This window comes from Tupaia chinensis, unplaced genomic scaffold (assembly GCF_000334495.1).
Source record: "Tupaia chinensis unplaced genomic scaffold, TupChi_1.0 Scaffold000600_1, whole genome shotgun sequence".
NCBI lineage: Eukaryota > Metazoa > Chordata > Mammalia > Scandentia > Tupaiidae > Tupaia > Tupaia belangeri.
This window is the reverse complement of record NW_006160117.1, coordinates 6,891,119-6,908,945: the sequence shown is the minus strand read 5'-3', so window position 1 is coordinate 6,908,945 and position 17,827 is coordinate 6,891,119. Positions and strand designations below refer to the sequence as shown.

The 17,827-nt window shown below is 40.6% G+C and overlaps 1 pseudogene; it reads left to right on the top strand.

Annotated features, from left to right (window-relative positions):
* The first annotated feature begins 2,741 nt into the window (after positions 1 to 2,741).
* The window catches only part of LOC106735985 (ribosome biogenesis protein NSA2 homolog pseudogene), a 16,353-nt pseudogene continuing 1,267 nt past the window's right edge, over positions 2,742 to 17,827 (top strand).

Genomic DNA, 17,827 nt, shown 5'->3' with positions numbered 1-17,827 from the left:
TGTAATAGTCACCTGAGTTAATAACAACCAGCCCCTTTGGGAAAATACTAGGGACCATTGTTATGGTCTACCCTTTCCACTGTGTTGCAAGATCCTTCCCCCTAGGAACCTGAAGACCTGATTCCCTGGCCAAATATTCAGTCAAAATGTTCCGGTTCTAAAAACTAGCTCAGATTCAGGAAGTGGGCAATGGGTTGGGACTACTCTTTAATTTTTTTCTTATTTATTTAGTTATTATTTCTAGAGGGCATGTGTGCTCATGAGAGAGAGAGGTATCCCCCCACACACACACACACACCACAGGATGTGATCATGCTTCAGTCTTATTTCCTCCAATTTTCCATTCCACCAGGATTTGGGAAACACATGCACACATGCCTGCCATGTTTTCCAAGCTACCAGTACTGGAATTTGAACTCCAGTTAGGTATGTGGGATCTGGCTCCCATGCACAATATTTAACCACTGTACTATAGGATCAGCCTCATGGGACAGAACTTTTTATTGTTCACCCTAAACCTTCAATACACTTTTGCTTCCTTTTGATTAAGCAGCACCCTGGTTGTAATGCCCATTGATATTTGCCTCTAGAGAGTTTTAGTTTTTCTTCATCTTCATAATTCTCTGCTAGTTAAGGCCCTATGGCAACCAATCCAACCTTTTTGGTCATAATGACAATTGTACTTCCATGGCTTCTGGTGATTAAGCATCCCTACCTGGCCTCTACTGCTTTTGAGTTCTATCTTCCCCATTGTTATCAATAAGCCAAGTTTTGTGACAGCCCCAACCACACACACTAAATGTCTTGGTGACACTCATAACCACCCCACCAGTGTATTTCTGATGGTATTACTGAATGGTGTGTCTTCCAGGATTTTCCAAGGGGCACAATCCACTGGTGGATCATTTGGCCTCAAATAGTATATGCATTCCTGTCTGTCCACTTCTCTTGGACTCTTTATTCCTTGTAATACCATTTGTTATGGCAATTTGGCATTTCAGCTTTGATCAGTGTGAGCTACCACTTTCTCTGGATGTCTAGGAGTCACATAGCAGTGAGTTTGCCAGATCCCCTGAGGTCTTTGCTTGGATGTCCAAAGAGGGTACTATCAAGTCAGTAAATGCTCCCTTTTCCAGTCATAGTGTTCAGCCTCATTGATCAGTCACCTTCAACTTTCAGCTTGTTGATACTCCCTCAGGTCTTGTGAGTACATGCTTGACAGATCTTTCAGCTCCTTTAGGGTATGATTCCTTTCCTCCCTTATCAGACCTGGCACTTCCCCAATTGAGTGATATTGCCTAGTAACCCTAGTTATTGGCCTGGTAAGCAGGAAATGTCCTGAGACAGCTCCTATTGCCTCGTGGGGGGTTGGAGGGTGGAGAATCTGGGATATCTTTCTACATGGGCAGGTGAGAAGGAATATGATAGCTTTTAAAATGGAGGAGTGGGCCACTTTTGAAGTTCCTTAGGGTTCAAAGGAGCCTAGGGTCCTCACCCACCTGTTTCCATTCCACGTATGAGAATCTAAGGTTGCCTCAAACAGGGCTCTGACTTGCTTCAGATGAGCCATCAATCATCTTTGAATAATAATTAAACCTTGAGTTTTGTCTCTTAGCTTTTTCTGCTCTTTCACGGCAGTAGATAAGAGCTTCTTTGTAAATTCCACAAGAGACCTTCTGGCCTTTACACTTGCTTTTCAATTGTTTAGTAACTGCCCTCAGTTTTTTTTTTTTTTTTTTGAGAGATTTTTCACTGTAGGGCGCGTGCGCTCGCCAGACAGAGAGAGACATAGAGACAGAAAGCGAGCCCCCAGGGGGGATGGTCACGCCGCAATCGCTTCTCCTCCATTCTCCTCTCGGGATCTTGGGCACGCACGCACACGCGCCCGACGTGAGTTTTTTAAGCCACCGGGTCCGGGACACGAACTGCGGTCGACTACGTGGGAGTCCAGCAACATAGCCATTACGCTAACTGCTGGTTCCCACTGCCCTCAGTTTTTCATTATCTTTCTGTAGGATGTCATTGAAACTTAACAGCAACTGTGCAATTTCATTGTTCTTTTAAGCTCTGTGACCACAACTCCTATCTCCTTCCACCAAGGACTTTACAAATCCTTGCATTAGCCAGAGTATTCCATCCATCAGAACCTTCTCCCAAATCACCACCAGTGGAAGATTTAGCAATTAGATTGCAACATTAGGCCAGGGACCACCTTACTACCTAGAATGAGGTCCTCATTGCCAGGCAAGTGGTGAGTGAGTCAGTCACCATTCTTCATCTTTCTTTCTGCTTTCTCAGACCACTTCCAATAACAACTTCCAGTACCAACGTCAGTTCAGGTCCTTTGCAGAGCAATACGTAAGATGGAGAGAGGAGTGCAAAAAGTTTATCAAGGGGCTTAACACTTGAAAAATGTAGAGGGAGGAAACAGAATCAACAGATAAAGCCTTAAAATGGTGATACAGATGTGACACGAAAGGGAAAAAAAACGAGGAAGGAAATAGAATAGGGCAGAGAACCTCAAACTGCAATGTATATCTGACAAACTCAGCTAACCCATTGGGGAGCTTGAACAAAGATTGCTCATTAATGAAGACCTACCTTCGTCAGGAATGACCAAGTCATTGCAGCCACATTATGCTTGCCCCACAAGACCATGACATCATGATTATGTGCTGAGATTGATCCTGAAGACATTGCAATTGGAAGCTGTCAGCTAACTGTACTCTCTGTAGCTGATAATGAACTCTTTCTTGAAGGAAGATACAAGTGGAACATCTCCCTGTTTGCCACAGCAAGCAAAAACAGCAGACAGCTACTTCATTTTCGTTGGTAATATGAATACTTTCTATACTAAACAAGTCAGGTACTCTCATAGTTTCTTTTTTTAAAAAAATTTGCTAGAAGGTACATGTACTAGTGAGAGAGAGAAAAATAGTGAAAAAGTATCCCTCTCATGTGAGATGATCACGCCACAATCCCTTCTCTTCCATTCTTTGTTGTTGTTGAAAAAGAAGTACTTCATTTGATGTTTTACTTATTTTTCATTAATTAATTAATTAATTAGTTAATTAATTATTATTTTATACATTCAATTGCTATACATCATTTAACTTGTAAAGGGAATTTACCCAACATGAAATACACCTCTCCTCTCAGGATTTTGGGCACACACATACATGCACCCAGCGTGGTTTTCAAGCTGCCAGTTGTGTACTCAATCGCACAGGTGGCCATGTGGGATCCAGCTGTCTTCACCACCATGCCACCAATTGGACCTTTGTAGCCTCTTTTTAAAGAAAATTGCTTCAGCCACAACCTCTTTGAGAGAAATAAATTTCTAAAAGTATTATCATTACCATTTATTGCATATCTGTTATTTTTAGACACTAAACAAGGTGTCTTACATACACTGTCCTTACCTTTCACACTATTCATTGTCTAAGGGTGACTTTACTCTCCAAGGATAGGCCATCCTACATATTGGCAAAGCTAAATATTACAAAATCTTTCACCTTCCATGACTTGAGTTGAGATTCACTCTCATCCCATTTCTTCCATCACTTTATTTTTGTGAACTCCATATGTTTGTGGTGGCTGACACATGTTCCTAGTTTAATGGCTGAGGATTTTTTGTTGAGTTGTTTTTAGACTTGCTGCTCCTTTTTACTTGGTTTTGCCTTCTAGATATGGTGACCAAGGCTCTGGTTTATTTCCTGACTATACTAACCCTAGATCCCTCAGGTCTCAACTCCTAGTTGTGAATATAAAAGGTGCCAAACTCGACCTTTTGCCTGCCTATGCATTATTGATACTTGGTCTCCATTGATTGAAGAGTATGAACAAATATAATAATAATTGGGCAAACTGAATATAATTACCCAAGTCTTTAAAATTAAGAAACTGAGTTCCAGATAATGTAGGTAATTGCTCAAAAGCTAGTATATTGCATAGCTAGGTGCCCTACCTGTTGTTAAGATACATTATCATTTAAAACTAGGCACATAAGGGACAAATTGGGGTTGCATCTTTCAATGCCACCCTAGGATACTGATAAAATCATCTTTTTTTTGCCTTAGGGCACATGCACTTGCTGGAGACATACACACATACAGAGAGAGAGAGAGAATCACCCCCAAAGGGGATAGCGAAACTGCGAACTCTTCTCCATTCTTCTCTTGGGATTTTAGAGATACATATACATACCTGGAGTGATTTTCGAGACATCAGGTCTGGGATCTGAGCCATGGTCAGCCATGAGGGCATCTAGCATCTTAACCACCATGCCACCTGCTGGCCCATCTAAAGAGATAATTGAATCTGTGGGCAACTGTGCCACTCAATATTAACTAAGGACTCAGACTGCAGTTATATGTTAAATTTTCTGTCCAGTAGAAAATATTGCCTCAGGAGCCAACAGGGTGGTATGATGGCTAAGGCACTGGACTCCCACATGCCCAACTGCAGTTTGAGTCCCAGACCTGGCAGCTTGCTTTCTCACTTTTCTTCTCTCTCTGTCCTCTGTCTCTCCAGCAAGCACACAGGCCCTATAGCAAAAATCTCTCAAAAATTTAAAAAATAATTATTAAAAAAATTATCTCAAAGTTACAATTTCACTGTCATTTGGATACTAGACAGTGTTGTCTCTAACTTAGTAAACTTTTTTCAAAAGTTTACTTCCAAAAGCCTTTTCCTGTGGAAGATAAATATGCCAGAAGTCAAAATGCAGTTTGAGCCAGCCTTAACATCTTATTGATTCCCTTACTCATGAATTGAATAAAATCTGTTGTTTTCTTTATTAATGATAGAAAGCATGTGCAGGCAGGTGAGAGTAAGAGAGCAGAGAGAAATGAGGAAACTCAATAGGGTCTGGCTATGCCATGATACCTCTCCTCCAGTCCTATAGCCCATTGGATCTTGGCCACTCACATGCATGCCTACCATGTTTCAGGCCAATTGGGCCAGCCAAGGGTTCAGATCATGGTCATCCCATGGGATCTGGCTTCTCTTAAGCAGTGCATTACTGCTGTGCCATGAAGCTGGTCCAAGAATAAAGTCTTTGACATGTTCATTGTATACTTGTATCAGGGTTGTGGGATTTTTTGAGAGATTTTTGCTATAGAGCACTTGCACTCACCAAAGACAGAGACAGAGAGAGAGAAAGTAAGAAATCACTCCCCAAGGGGGGAATGACCACACCATAATCTCTTCTCTCAGGATTTTGGGCACACACTCACACTCGCCCCATGTGAGTTTCGAGCCTCCAGATCTTGATTGCCTAGGTTTCTCCCATGTGTTTTATACAATAATTTTCTATGTCTGACTCTCTGTCATAGCATAAGTAAATAAATAAACTTTTATAAAGAAGCTAGGCGTCCATTTTAGACCATGTTTTGAGGGACAGCTTTCTTCTTCAGAGATTTCTGGTGAAAGGAACAGCTCAGGGAGATTGACTATGAGATCTGCCTAAGAAAATGTTACTGGGATTTTTGAAATCTAGAAACAAAGCCTATATGCTGGAAGCAGAGGCTTGAATTCGTCCTTGAGTTTTTGTTTGTTTATTTGGTTGGTTTGGATCGTTGGTTTTGTTTTTGTTTGTTTGTTTGTTTTTTTGCTTTGGGAAGCCTTTGGAATGCATAAAAGTAAAGCCAAAATCCTTTTTCAGAATGGACTCTACACTCTACATAATGCAAAAAGTCATCTTCATTGTGGGCAGAGTGAGATGCTAAGAGTTTATGCTGCTTTATTCAGGTGATTACTGTTTATGTGCAAGATGCTAGGGTTCCATCTTTTACTCAACACATAGAAATGCTAGATATGAAATGAAAAAAAATGCTTTTAAAACATAGCTGAGCTCAAAAACAAATTCCCAAGGGTCAAAGTAGTGAAAAGGAATACAAGTCAAACAACTTTTGGAGTACTGGACTGGGACATACACCCCAGAGGGTAGGCTATTGACACAAGAATGGCATTGGAATCTAGGCTAAAGGAACAAGTCAAGTTAGACAACTGGACCTAGACTCTTCAAGGTGAACACTAGAAAAGGTCTTTCCTGTCCTGTGTCAAAGAGTAAAAGTAGAATACACACCATCAGAATGCTCATCCCAGGCCACTGAAAATAGAGCTATATGGGGACCAGCAGTTAGTGTAATGGCTATGTCACTGGACTCCCATGTAGTCGACCATGGTTCAAGTCCCAGACCCAGTGGCTTAAACTCATGCTGGGTGCTTGAGCGTGTGTGCCCAAGATCCTGAGAGGAGAATGGAGGAGAAAGGATTGCGGTGTGGCCATCCCCCCTGGGGGGTGATTTCTCGCTTTCTGTCTCTCTGCCTCTCTCTGTCTTTCTGGCGAGCACACATGCCCTATAGCGAAAACCTCTCCCAAAAAAGAAAAAAAAATAGAGCTATACATAACAAATTAGAACCCAAGCATGATCTTTGCCTAGGGGTGGGCAATAGTTTGTAATACCTTGTAGTATGAGTATCCTCCACTGAGAAACTCGCTTAAAAGAGATCTTGAATCTATGAAATGTGCAAGGCCAGTGCAGAGGCAAATGTTAAGACATTCAATGTGCCACCTCCTCAACCCCAGGTTCACAGAGGACTCTCATGGAACATAATTCCCAATGAAAGTGAGCTTGCAGCAAATAAATAAATAAATAAATAAAACATTTAAAAAATTACAAAGCATACAAAGACACTTTCTGCCCTAAGTGTTAACAGATGCTACCAATCAGGGAACCACAGAGGAATCCAATAGGTATAGGGACTTTCTCACCTTCTCTCTCTCTGTCTCTCTCTCTCTCTCTCTATATATATATATAGACATATATCTCTGGCAGGTGCACTTGTCCCATGGCAAATTAAAAGAAAAAAATAAATAGCTTTTTAAAAGTATTGGAAGAGTCTGTTAGGTTGGGCACCTCCAGAAACAGACTTTGAGACAAGAATTAAAGTACAAGTAGTTTATTTGGGAGCTACGGAAATCATCTTTGTGTTCAGATTGGGTGGGGGAAGTGACATAAAGGCAGCAAGATAGATAAAATACTAATACATTATAAAGCTAGCTACTATGATGGATACCTGAAATTTAAGCCATGGGACCACTCTAGAAAAAATCTGTAAAACACACACCTCAGAATTCTCCTATCCAAAGGATGGCCCCATAGTGCAGTGGTTGGACAATGAGCAGACAAATCTGAATCTCTTGTGGTCGACTGGGGTTTGAGTTCCAACTTTGTTGACTTCATACTGGGTGCTTACATGCATACCCAGGATCCCAACAGGATGGAGAAAAAGATTATGGTGTGACCAGTTCCGGTGGGGAATGTTCTCTCTTTCTGTCTCTCTCTTACTCTCTTGTGTGCATCCTCTTGCATAAAAACAACACTCAGTCGGAAAAGCGCTTGCACATCTATATTTATTGTGGCATTATTCACAATTGCTAAGACATGGAATCAGCCCAAATGTCCACAAACAGATGAATGGATTGAAAAAGTGTGGCATGTATACTCCATGGAATACTATTCAGCCATAAAAAAAAACACTAGATCATGACATTTCACAGAAAGTGGATGAGCATGGAAGATTTACTGCTGAGTGAAGCAAGTCAGGCTATAAAACAGAGACATTGTATGTCTCCACTTAATGTATACCAACTATCCACATTCTATGGTAGAGATTGACATTTTGGAGGACATAAAATCAGTGAAAATTGTCATGGACACTAGGGATAAAGTGGCAGGAGAGTGGGAGAGGGGAAAGAATGTAGGAAAGGAAATTTGGGGGAAAAATAGAGGTTAGACATTTGTGGGACACAGATATTGTTTATTATCTGTTGATGATGTGTATAGTATTCTAAACTAGGCTGGTCTGAGGTATATATCATGCTGGATAAAGTCTCCTTACAACCTAAATAATGTATAACAATTGAATGTATAAATAATAATAATTTTAAAAAGAAAGAGAAAGAAATGAAGAAAGGAAGGAAGGAGGGAAGGAGGGAAGAAATGGAGGCTGGCTCCATAGGACAGTGGTAATCTGCTATTCAGAAAAAAGCTTGATCTCATAAAGCAACCACAGTTTGAATCTCCAGCTCAGTTGGCCTAAAACATGATGGGCATGTATGAAAGAGCCCAAGATCCTGTGGGCTAGAGAACTAAAAGAAGGGGATTTCAGTGTGATCAGACCCTGTGGATGGGGGCCTCTCTCTCTCTCTCTCTCTCTCGTGTTCACATGTGCTCTATCATGAAAAGGGACAAGGCAGAAAGAAAAAAAGAAAAAATAATAAAGTAAAGAATTATCCTACCCAAGAGGTGAGTGGTCTAGGCTGTTGATAATGAGACATATGGGCCAGGCAGTGATGCAGTGGTAAGAAAACTGGACCCACATGGGAAAAGTCCTTGGTTCATATCCCATGACCTTCTGCACCATGTTAGGCATGTGTGCTGTCTAGGACTAGAGATGGATTATGGTATAGGGACTCTGTTGGGTCTGAGTGCTGACTAAGCTCTTCCTCTCTCTCTCAGGAAGAAAGACATGGAAAGAATAATGAGATATCATTCATAATGAGGGATAATAACTATAATAAGAGCTTTTGACTGAAGGCTGCTCTCAGAGTTGATTCTCTGGTACTTTTGGCCTGCGGTCCCAAGCAGAGTAGTCCTGGGAGTTGGGGTGAGACTCTAGATGCAAAGATGCAGGTGTTGGCCAGTAAAAATCAGGGAGAACACATTGAAATAATGAAGGTCAGAGGGCCATGGGTAGGGCACTGAAAGTGTCTGTTACAAGCAGCTTTTGACTGTGTCTCTGCCCTTTTTCTCCTCTTTGCCTAGGTGGGGAAGGAGAGAGTCCATGCAGAGAATAGAAAGCCCCTTTTCAGGAATACATTTATAGGTTTCTTTTTCTCCTCTGACTCTCCTCTCTTCTAGTCCTGGGAAACCTTTATATAGCTTTAGGCAGCTGTGATTGATCTGGTCTTCTTCCAGATCTTTCTGTGTCTACCCTGAAGCCTTCCTGGCCTTGGTTTTTGATACCCAAACCACTCAGGCTCATGCAACCCAGAAATCTTTTTGCTCATAAATATCAGCTCTACAAAGAGCTTCAAAATCCTGTTTTGTAGCACAAAAGTAAATGATTCTCTTTTCTCTCTTTATGTTCATTTTGATAAGAGAAGGACTGGAAAGGTAAAAAGAAGTGACCAATAATGAAAAACAGGATGCTTTATATTGCAAAATACTATTTTGCTACATCACATACACAGGAAATATGGCATTGCTTTGTTTTCTTTAAATCACCTCAAATCCTGTTTTGAGTAGCCATTCACACTGGGCAGATGATCTCAATCATTATTGTAACAGTTCTCCTTTAACTGATAAATCAAAATCCAGGAGTCTTACAGAGAAAAGGAGAAAAGGCCCTGTACAGTATTTGGCCTTGCCTCAAGACTGGTCTGGAGATAACCTCTAGAGATAACCTCTAAACTCAAAATTTCCAGAATGCTGGGAGTGTCTGTTATTTATGGTGTCCACTCGGAACAAACCCAATAATTTATGCTAAGTGTATGACTTAAGGTGTGACAAGCCACACTACATAGTTTTTTGGTGGGGAATGGACACAGCAGGAAGTCCAACTATGTGATGGGAGGTGGAGCCAGAAATTGAATTGAATTGTGATTCAATCATGCCAATGCAATGAGGCCCCAGTAAAAACTCTGGATACCAAAACTCAGGTGCGCTTCCCAGGTTGGCAATTTACACAGATTATCACTGGCATTACTCTGTGCATATTGTTACACATCAATGCCAGGCAGGAGAGTAACGTGTACTGAGGACAATGAGAGGTCTATATTTTAAACTCTTTGTAATCCTTCCACACTCTGCTTATGCATCTTTGGCAGATTTTAATGTATCCTTTTCTTTTAATGAATGTAAATGTGAATATAAAAGGTTTCGGTGAGTTCTATAAGTCTTTTTTGAGAATTATTTAATCTAAGGGTAGTTTGGGGAAAAGCCTGAACTTGTTGGTGTGCCAGAAGTCTCAGGTAGACCCATCAGTATGAAGGACTGCACCTTCAGCCTCACAATTTGACTAACTCCATGTAGCCCCTAGCCTTCAGTTCATTGTAACTAATTGGTCTCTTGTCAAAGATCGATATTTTTTTTTGGAGATGTTTTTGCCATAGGGCGCATGCACTCACCAGACAGACAGAGAGAGACAGAGAGACAGAAAGTGAGAAATCATCCCCCGGGTTGATGGCCATGCCGCAATCCCTTCTCCTCCATTCTCCTCTCGGGATCTTGGGCACACACGCACACAGGCCCGGCGTGAGTTTTAAGCCACTGGGTCCAGGACTTGAACTATGGTCTACTACATGGGAGTCCAGCAACATAGCCATTACGCTAACTGCTGGTCCCAAAGATCAATTTTTTTTAAGGTACGTTAATTCCTTGATTAAGTGCCCTGTGGATCACAGAATTCACAGAGGTGAGAACTCCTGTGCTTGGGGTCTAGCTTCCCTTTGCCCACCTTGTATGAATTCCTTTGAGTGTTGCTGCCTCTTAGAGATGCTGCCAACCCCTTTCTATCCCTGTCATCAAAAGTACTCATGATACCACTGCTCATAATAGCTCCGAAGTAGAAACAATCCAAATGTCCATCAAAAGTAGAATGGAGAGACAGCTCCATGGCTCCTGTGATCTAGCCATTTGGGGAGAAAGGAAGATGTCCCACTGATAACTGGGCCTCCAGCATCCAAAACTCGCGTGAACAGACCTTCTTCAAGAGACAGACAGCTCCATGGCTCCTGGCATCTAGCCATTTGGGGAGAAAGGAAGATATCCCACTGATAACTGGGCCTCCAGCATCCAAAACTCGCGTGTTTGGGAAGAAACCGATCATCCACCAGATGACTAGAAATCGCTGCAGGACCACAAGAAGTATGGGGAAGCAGGAAAATACCTCTCCCACACGGGAAAAGGATAGCTCCTCTTTATCCACACACAGTTCAATGGAAATCATGGAAATGTCTGATAAAGAATTCAGAACATTCATAATGGCAAAGCTAACAGAGATGGAAGAGAAGAGAGACAAGGAACTGCTGAAGAGAAAGGAGAAAGGAGTTGAAGAGTTCCAGGAGGTGAGGAAATTCATGCTAGATCTAAAAGAGGAATTTCACACTTTACAAAAGAATCAGAAGGAACTGTTAGAGATGAAGGCTATAATACAAGAAGTCAAAATCTCCCTTGAAAGTATTAAAAGCAGACTAGACCACACAGAAAATAGAATCTCTAATGTAGAAGAGAAAATGGTTGGCCTAGAAAAATCCACTGTGAAGACTGAGAAAATGGCCCAAAAATTTGAGAATAATATGCGAGAAGTACTAGATACCATCAAACGTCCAAACATCCGGATAATAGGCATCCCAGAAGGTGAAGAGACTCATAAGGGCATTGATAATCTATTCCATGAAATCTTACAAGAAAATTTTCCAAACCTGGAGAGGCACTCAAAGATTCAGTCCCAAGAAATACAGAGGACCCCAAATAGAATCAACCCAAGAAGATCTTCTCCAAGACACATTATAGCCAGATTGACCAAAACCACAGACAAAGACAAGATACTAAGACTGGCAAGAGAAAAAAGGCAAGTTACCTACAAAGGGTATCCCATCAGACTAACGGCAGACCTCTCATCGGAAACAATGAGAGCGAGGAGAGAATGGGAAAATGTATTCAAAGTATTAAGGGAAAAGCAATTTCAACCGAGAATTCTGTACCCAGCAAGGTTATCGTTCATTTGGGAAGAAAAGACACGAACTTTCCCAGATAAACAAAACCTGAAAGAATTTACCAGCACCAGACCGGATCTCCAAGAAGTTCTTAAGGGAGTGCTATGTCAGTAAAATTAAATGCAGACACACAGAAATAAGAGTTCAGAAACTAAGAAAATGGGCAACTTAATTGTAGGGCCAAAAGCTGGAGTTGAGTATTACATCCCAGATTTCAATCTGGAACATCGAACCTCAACAGATACAGAAGAAAGATTAAGTACATGAGACTGAACTGATGAAACAGTATTCTACGACTTGACTAAAATATTGCTGCTTTTCTTCTAAGCTTTGTTGTCTGGTTTTAAGGACTTTTGTCCTGTCTTCAGCTATCAATAGATTCATGTTCCGACTATTTGAACAGAATACTAACCTGTTTCTAGGCTTTAAGTTTCAAAGAAATATCCTTACCAGTTCAAAACTGCTTTTCTTGAAACCATCGGCTGATCTTGCTATTGAAAGTAGTTAGATTACATTCTAGATGGGAAATCACATTTAGAATGTTGTGATGATGCTCAGGGAATGAATGTAAATTAATAAAAAAAAAAATTCAGAAGAAAAAAAAAGGCATTAGAAATACCTATTTGATGACTGCAGTTAAGCTATATAGCCCTAGTTAGGTGCTACTTTATAGTATGTTCATTCTATTCACTGAGGTTTGTTCATGCCTAAAGTCAGACTTGTGTTCACGGATATGTACATATCAGCTGTGCTTGCTATTGAAAATATTTAGATTTATTAAGATATTTAGTGAAACAATAAAATGGGGGAGGCATAGAAAGCAACAATAGATACCAGACACAGTGTGGGAGGAGGGTGGGAGATGGCAGAGGGTGAGATAGGGAATCAAGGATGGGAAAAAAGGCAAAATATACAGAAAACAAGAAATGGAAAATGATTTGTTGACAATAACACATATGTTGATGTGCTTGATTGAGCCAATATACAGTGTATTCTCAATGGAAAAATCTCATTTTGTATGCTATAATGATGTACAGTGAATGAATGTAAATAAATTTTAAAAAAAGTTAAAAAAAAAGTAGAATGGATAAATAAATTGTGCTATAATGGGATATGACACGGCAACAAGAATGAGCAAACTAAATGATACAGTTTAAAAACAAGGATGACTCCCATAAACATAATATTGAGTGAAAGAAACTAGAAATGAGAGTATAAGCAATATGGCTTCCTTTTGTATACATTTTTAAAACAGGCAAAACTAATCATGTTTTAACCAAGGATAATGGTTATTCAAGGAGGCAGTGACTGAAAGGATATACAAGGGGACTTTAGGGATTCTGGAATCATTTTCTTTCTCCATCTGTATACTACTTCTGCGTGTCTTCGCACTAAGTGAAAATTTGTAGACCTGCACACTTTTGGTGTGTACATGTTTTTCAACTGATTGCTTGATTGTCAAGGATACATGAGCTCACTACAGAGACAGAGAGAGAAAGCACCACCCCATGGGACTCAGAGACACGTTAGTCCTTTTTCCTCCATTTCTCCATCCCATCAGATTTTGGGGCATGTATGCACATGTTCAGCATTTTCTCAAGCCACTGGAGCTGGGATTTGGACTGTAGTCAGCTATGTGGGATCAGGTTCCCTATGTACTGTGCTTAATCAATACTCTACAAGGCTAACTTGTGTGCATTTTTTATACATATAAAAAATGGAGTCGAGTGATAGCAGTGAAGTGTAGAATGGTACCAAAATGGAATACTGAGTTCAATCTTGCCCAAACCTTTCTAAAATGGAAAGTCAAAAGAGGGAGAAAGAAGACCTAGTTATATTTCAATTAAAAGTTTACATAAATCTAGTCTTTCTGTCTGTCTGTCTTTCCCCCTTTAGGAGCACCTCTCTTCAGTGAAATCAGGATTTAGGAAAAACATTCAGGATGGCATATGTCTTATAATTACATAACTTCTGCCTGGGTGACCAACATGCCCTTTCTTGCCTGGGACTTTCCTGGTTTTAGTAGTGGAATTCTCACATTCTAGGAATTGTCCCCTACTCCCCAAGTTCGAGGCAAAATGAGATAGTTGGTCATCCAATTTCTGCCTTGGAATAAAATATAAACCCTCGGGACCAGCAGTTAGCATAATGGCTATGTCGCTGGACTCCCATGTAGTTGACCGTGGTTCGAGTCCCGGACCCAGTGGCTTAAATTCAAGCTAGGCATGTGTGCGTGCATGCCCAAGATTCCGAGAGGAGAATGGAAAAGGGATTGCGATGTGGCCATCCCCCCTGGGGGGTGATTTCTCACTTTCTGTCTCTGTCTCTCTCTGTCTTTCTGGCGAGTGCACGCACCCTATAGCAAAAACCTCTCAAAAAATATATATATATATAAACCCTCTTCTGGGAAGGTACACAAAAGAAATTGACTAACTTTCTGGAATGGAAAGGGAAAAACAGGAAGGAAGAACATACATTAATTATGTTTTCAACACATTATCCTGCCACAAAACTTAAAATTTACTCATTATCACAATGAACAGAAGCTCTCTCTGGGAAATCATAGACACATTATATCACTATGAAACATCAGAATCTATATTAACCAAAAAGTTCAAATCACACATGTTCATGTGCGCACATGCGCACGTGCGCGCACACACACACACACACACACACACACACACACACACAGTCATCTGAACTAGATCCAGAGGGAGATTCTCAGTTGGAAAGTTTACTTTTAAAAAGGTCAAGTTATTCTCCCTGAAGTTCTTGTAGACAAGTGATTTTAAAGATACAGGTCCCATGAGGTCTAAAAAAAATGCTATTATTATACAAATAAACCTTCATGCAATCCAGCTGTGACATTTGATACCAGAGAGATTGTGACTGAAAATACACACCACCACTCTGGCTTTTCTCAAATGCAAAGGTAATTGTCAGACACAACTGTAACTTGTGAGGACAAAAACCAAACATGTCAATTTCCATTTATAGTTCAAAGTATGAAGAAGCTCAGGGAGGGTGGTCACTGTGAGCTGCAGAATAGTTACCAAACCAAAATATTGAATTCAGTCTTCACCAAACCTTTCTAAAAGGAAAAGCCAAGAAAGAGAAGGAGAAAGAGAACCCAGTTTAAATGAACTTCTCAGTCAATAAGCCTCTTAAACAAAGTGTTGTTCTTTTCGAGTATTCTATTACCCAGTGATTAAATGTGCTCCTACATAGTTCTGATTAAAAACATTTTGTGGGGCCCATTTCTCCAATTCCCGCTCTATAGCACTTAATGTTCCCTCCAAAATTGCTTCGGGAAAAGCAATCTCATGTCAGGGAAATGAATTCAAAAGTGCTTTCCTACAAGGGCTGAGGGAAATTCACACCTTCAATCCACCACTTAGAAAATAGCAGGCTTTAGATTGCTCCTAGAAGTTCATAGAATAAATGCAAGAAGCTTGATGCTGAGTGAGGTAATCTTCAGACAGTTCCCATACACATTTACTCTTTAAAACTATCATTATCCATATTCTTCAGAAGAATGTACTTGTTACCCAAGTGAACTATTTGAATACCATGTTTTATAAGCATTTAGCTTTTAGAAAACACCTCCTTCTCAGAAGTGATACTTTAACTTTGGACCTTCACAACTTTTGGGCACATTAACAGAGACAGAGATGGAAAGAGAGAGAGAAAAGCACTTCCCAATGCAGTGTGTTCACACTGCAATCCCCATCGTCTCCATTTCTCTGCCCTGTCGGGATTTGGGGCATATACATACATATACCTGGCATGTTTTTCAAGCCACTGCAGCTGGGGTTTGAGCCACAGTCAACCATGTGGGATCTGGCTCCCTTCAGCACTAGGCTATGGGGCCAGCCTGAAGGTATCTTTAGTAGGTATCTTCAGTGCTAGAGATGAAGGAATCTGAAGTACATTTATCAGATGAAATGAATATCAAGAAAATGGGGCCCATAGGTGGAGTAGTGGTTAAGGGCACTGGACTTCCACATGGCTGACCACAGTTTGAGTCCCAGACCTGGTGGCTTGCTTCCTCACTCTCATTCTCTCTCTCACTCACTCTGTCTCTTTCTGGTCAAATTTAAATAAATAAATAAATAAAGTTAAATAAAAATAATTATTTTTTTAAAAGAAAATGACATATAATAAAGACTATGAATATTATAAGAAGAGAAAGAAAAAAAGATCTGTGTGATAATCATTACTTTTTCATTCTCTTCAAAGGTTTACTTTATAATGAAAGAAGGAAGGAAATATCAGGAGGTATTTAGAATACAAGTTACAAATCCATATTAAATATATATTAAAGAGACAAGAAGAATTTTAGATGTAACTTCAGCAATCTGACAACCACACTGAAAAATTATAATAGTGCATGGCTTTTCTCGTATTTGTAGCTGTTAAAATTGGTGTATAGCTATTTTGCCGGACTTTGAAAATCAAGTTCTTCATTTAGCTTTTGACATGGCCAGAAAATCAGTTTCACTGCTAGTTACAATCTTTAAGTAACTATACCAATCATATCAAAACTAATAAAAGTTTAGCTACAATTTTTTTTCTTTGTTTGCTAAAGGGCATGTGCGCTCACCAGACAGACAGAGACAGAGAGACAGAAAGTGAGAAATCACCCCCCAGGGGGGGATGGCCATGCTGCAATCCCTTCTCCTCCATTCTCCTCTCGGGATCTTGGGCAAGCACGCACACGTGCCCAGCGTGAGTTTAAGACACCGGGTCAGGGATTCGAACCGCAGTCAACTATGTGGGAGTCCAGCGACATAGCCATTACGCTAACTGCTGGTCCCAGCTACAATTTTTTTTATTGAGGGGAGCCTGTCTGTGTTTCCTTTGCACAGAGACCTTTCATACCATGCATATGGCAATCTGAAAGTGCCAATTTTCTATTTTACTGGCCTCATGCCTTCTAGGAGTTGTTGACTCACTTTATGGAGTAGAATTAAGAACTTGTCTGAATCAATAGGCATCTGTGGCAGAGAGTGCTAGTTCTTCCCTGATATCTATTTTCCCTTTCTTCCAAAGAAACAGAAATTTTAGCTAGACACAACATTAACAAAGATCTACAAGATCTTGGGACACAACTCACAGGTATTGAAAACAATGGCATTGGAATAAGTATGAAAAATGTAAAACATTAGGGGAGGATATATTGCATCTTGCTACTTTTAGCAAATTTCCTGCAGACAGCTGAATCCCAGTCAGAGGTAGGCAGACAGCAACCAAAAATGGAAGGGGATAAAGCTATGTCAAGAGTGCATTCTTTGCCCATGCCCTGCAATTTCAGAACCCCCCACAATTATAAAAGCTAGCTGCATTCTGCAAAGCTGCAATGAAGAAATGTGCAGAGGCTGTAAAACAAAGGCAGACTGGGAAAGAGATGATGCCATGGCTCCTCAAGCACCTTCCTCTTGACAGTAAATGAGAGCTGGAAAGAGGTAAAGATCATATGGGATGTCAACTTCCCACCCAAACCTATTACAAAGAGCTTAAAGAAGCACCTATGCACTGGGATGAAAGGAAAATGAGTCAGCACAGAGAACAGTGACACAGCACAAGAATTTGCCTGGAAGAGATCTTTGGCAATGGTTGCTTCTTCTTCCTCTACTTTTTTTTTCCCCCTTCTCATCCAAAGTCTACCCATTTCTTTTTTCTGAGAAAGAAAGAGACTCCTGACAGAGTCCTCACACTGTGATCATCTATCCCCGGCCTCTGCCAGGCAGGGTCATGAGGGTACCCACATAAACCCAGAGTGTAAAGGGAGACCTTAGGAATTGAACCTGAGTGTCTGTTACATAGCCTCAGCATCTTGGAGCATTGTATTACCACTGAGCCACCACTGCTGTCCCTATGGTTACTTCTTTATATAACTGGCAAATAGAACAGAAGGCTACTAAGTGTTAGAGAGGATCCAAAAGCCAAAGAAACCAAAAGCCTGGCTTACAAATAAATGCCTGTGATGATGACAGCCCTCAGGTAGTATTGGGATACCCAAACTACTCAGCAGGA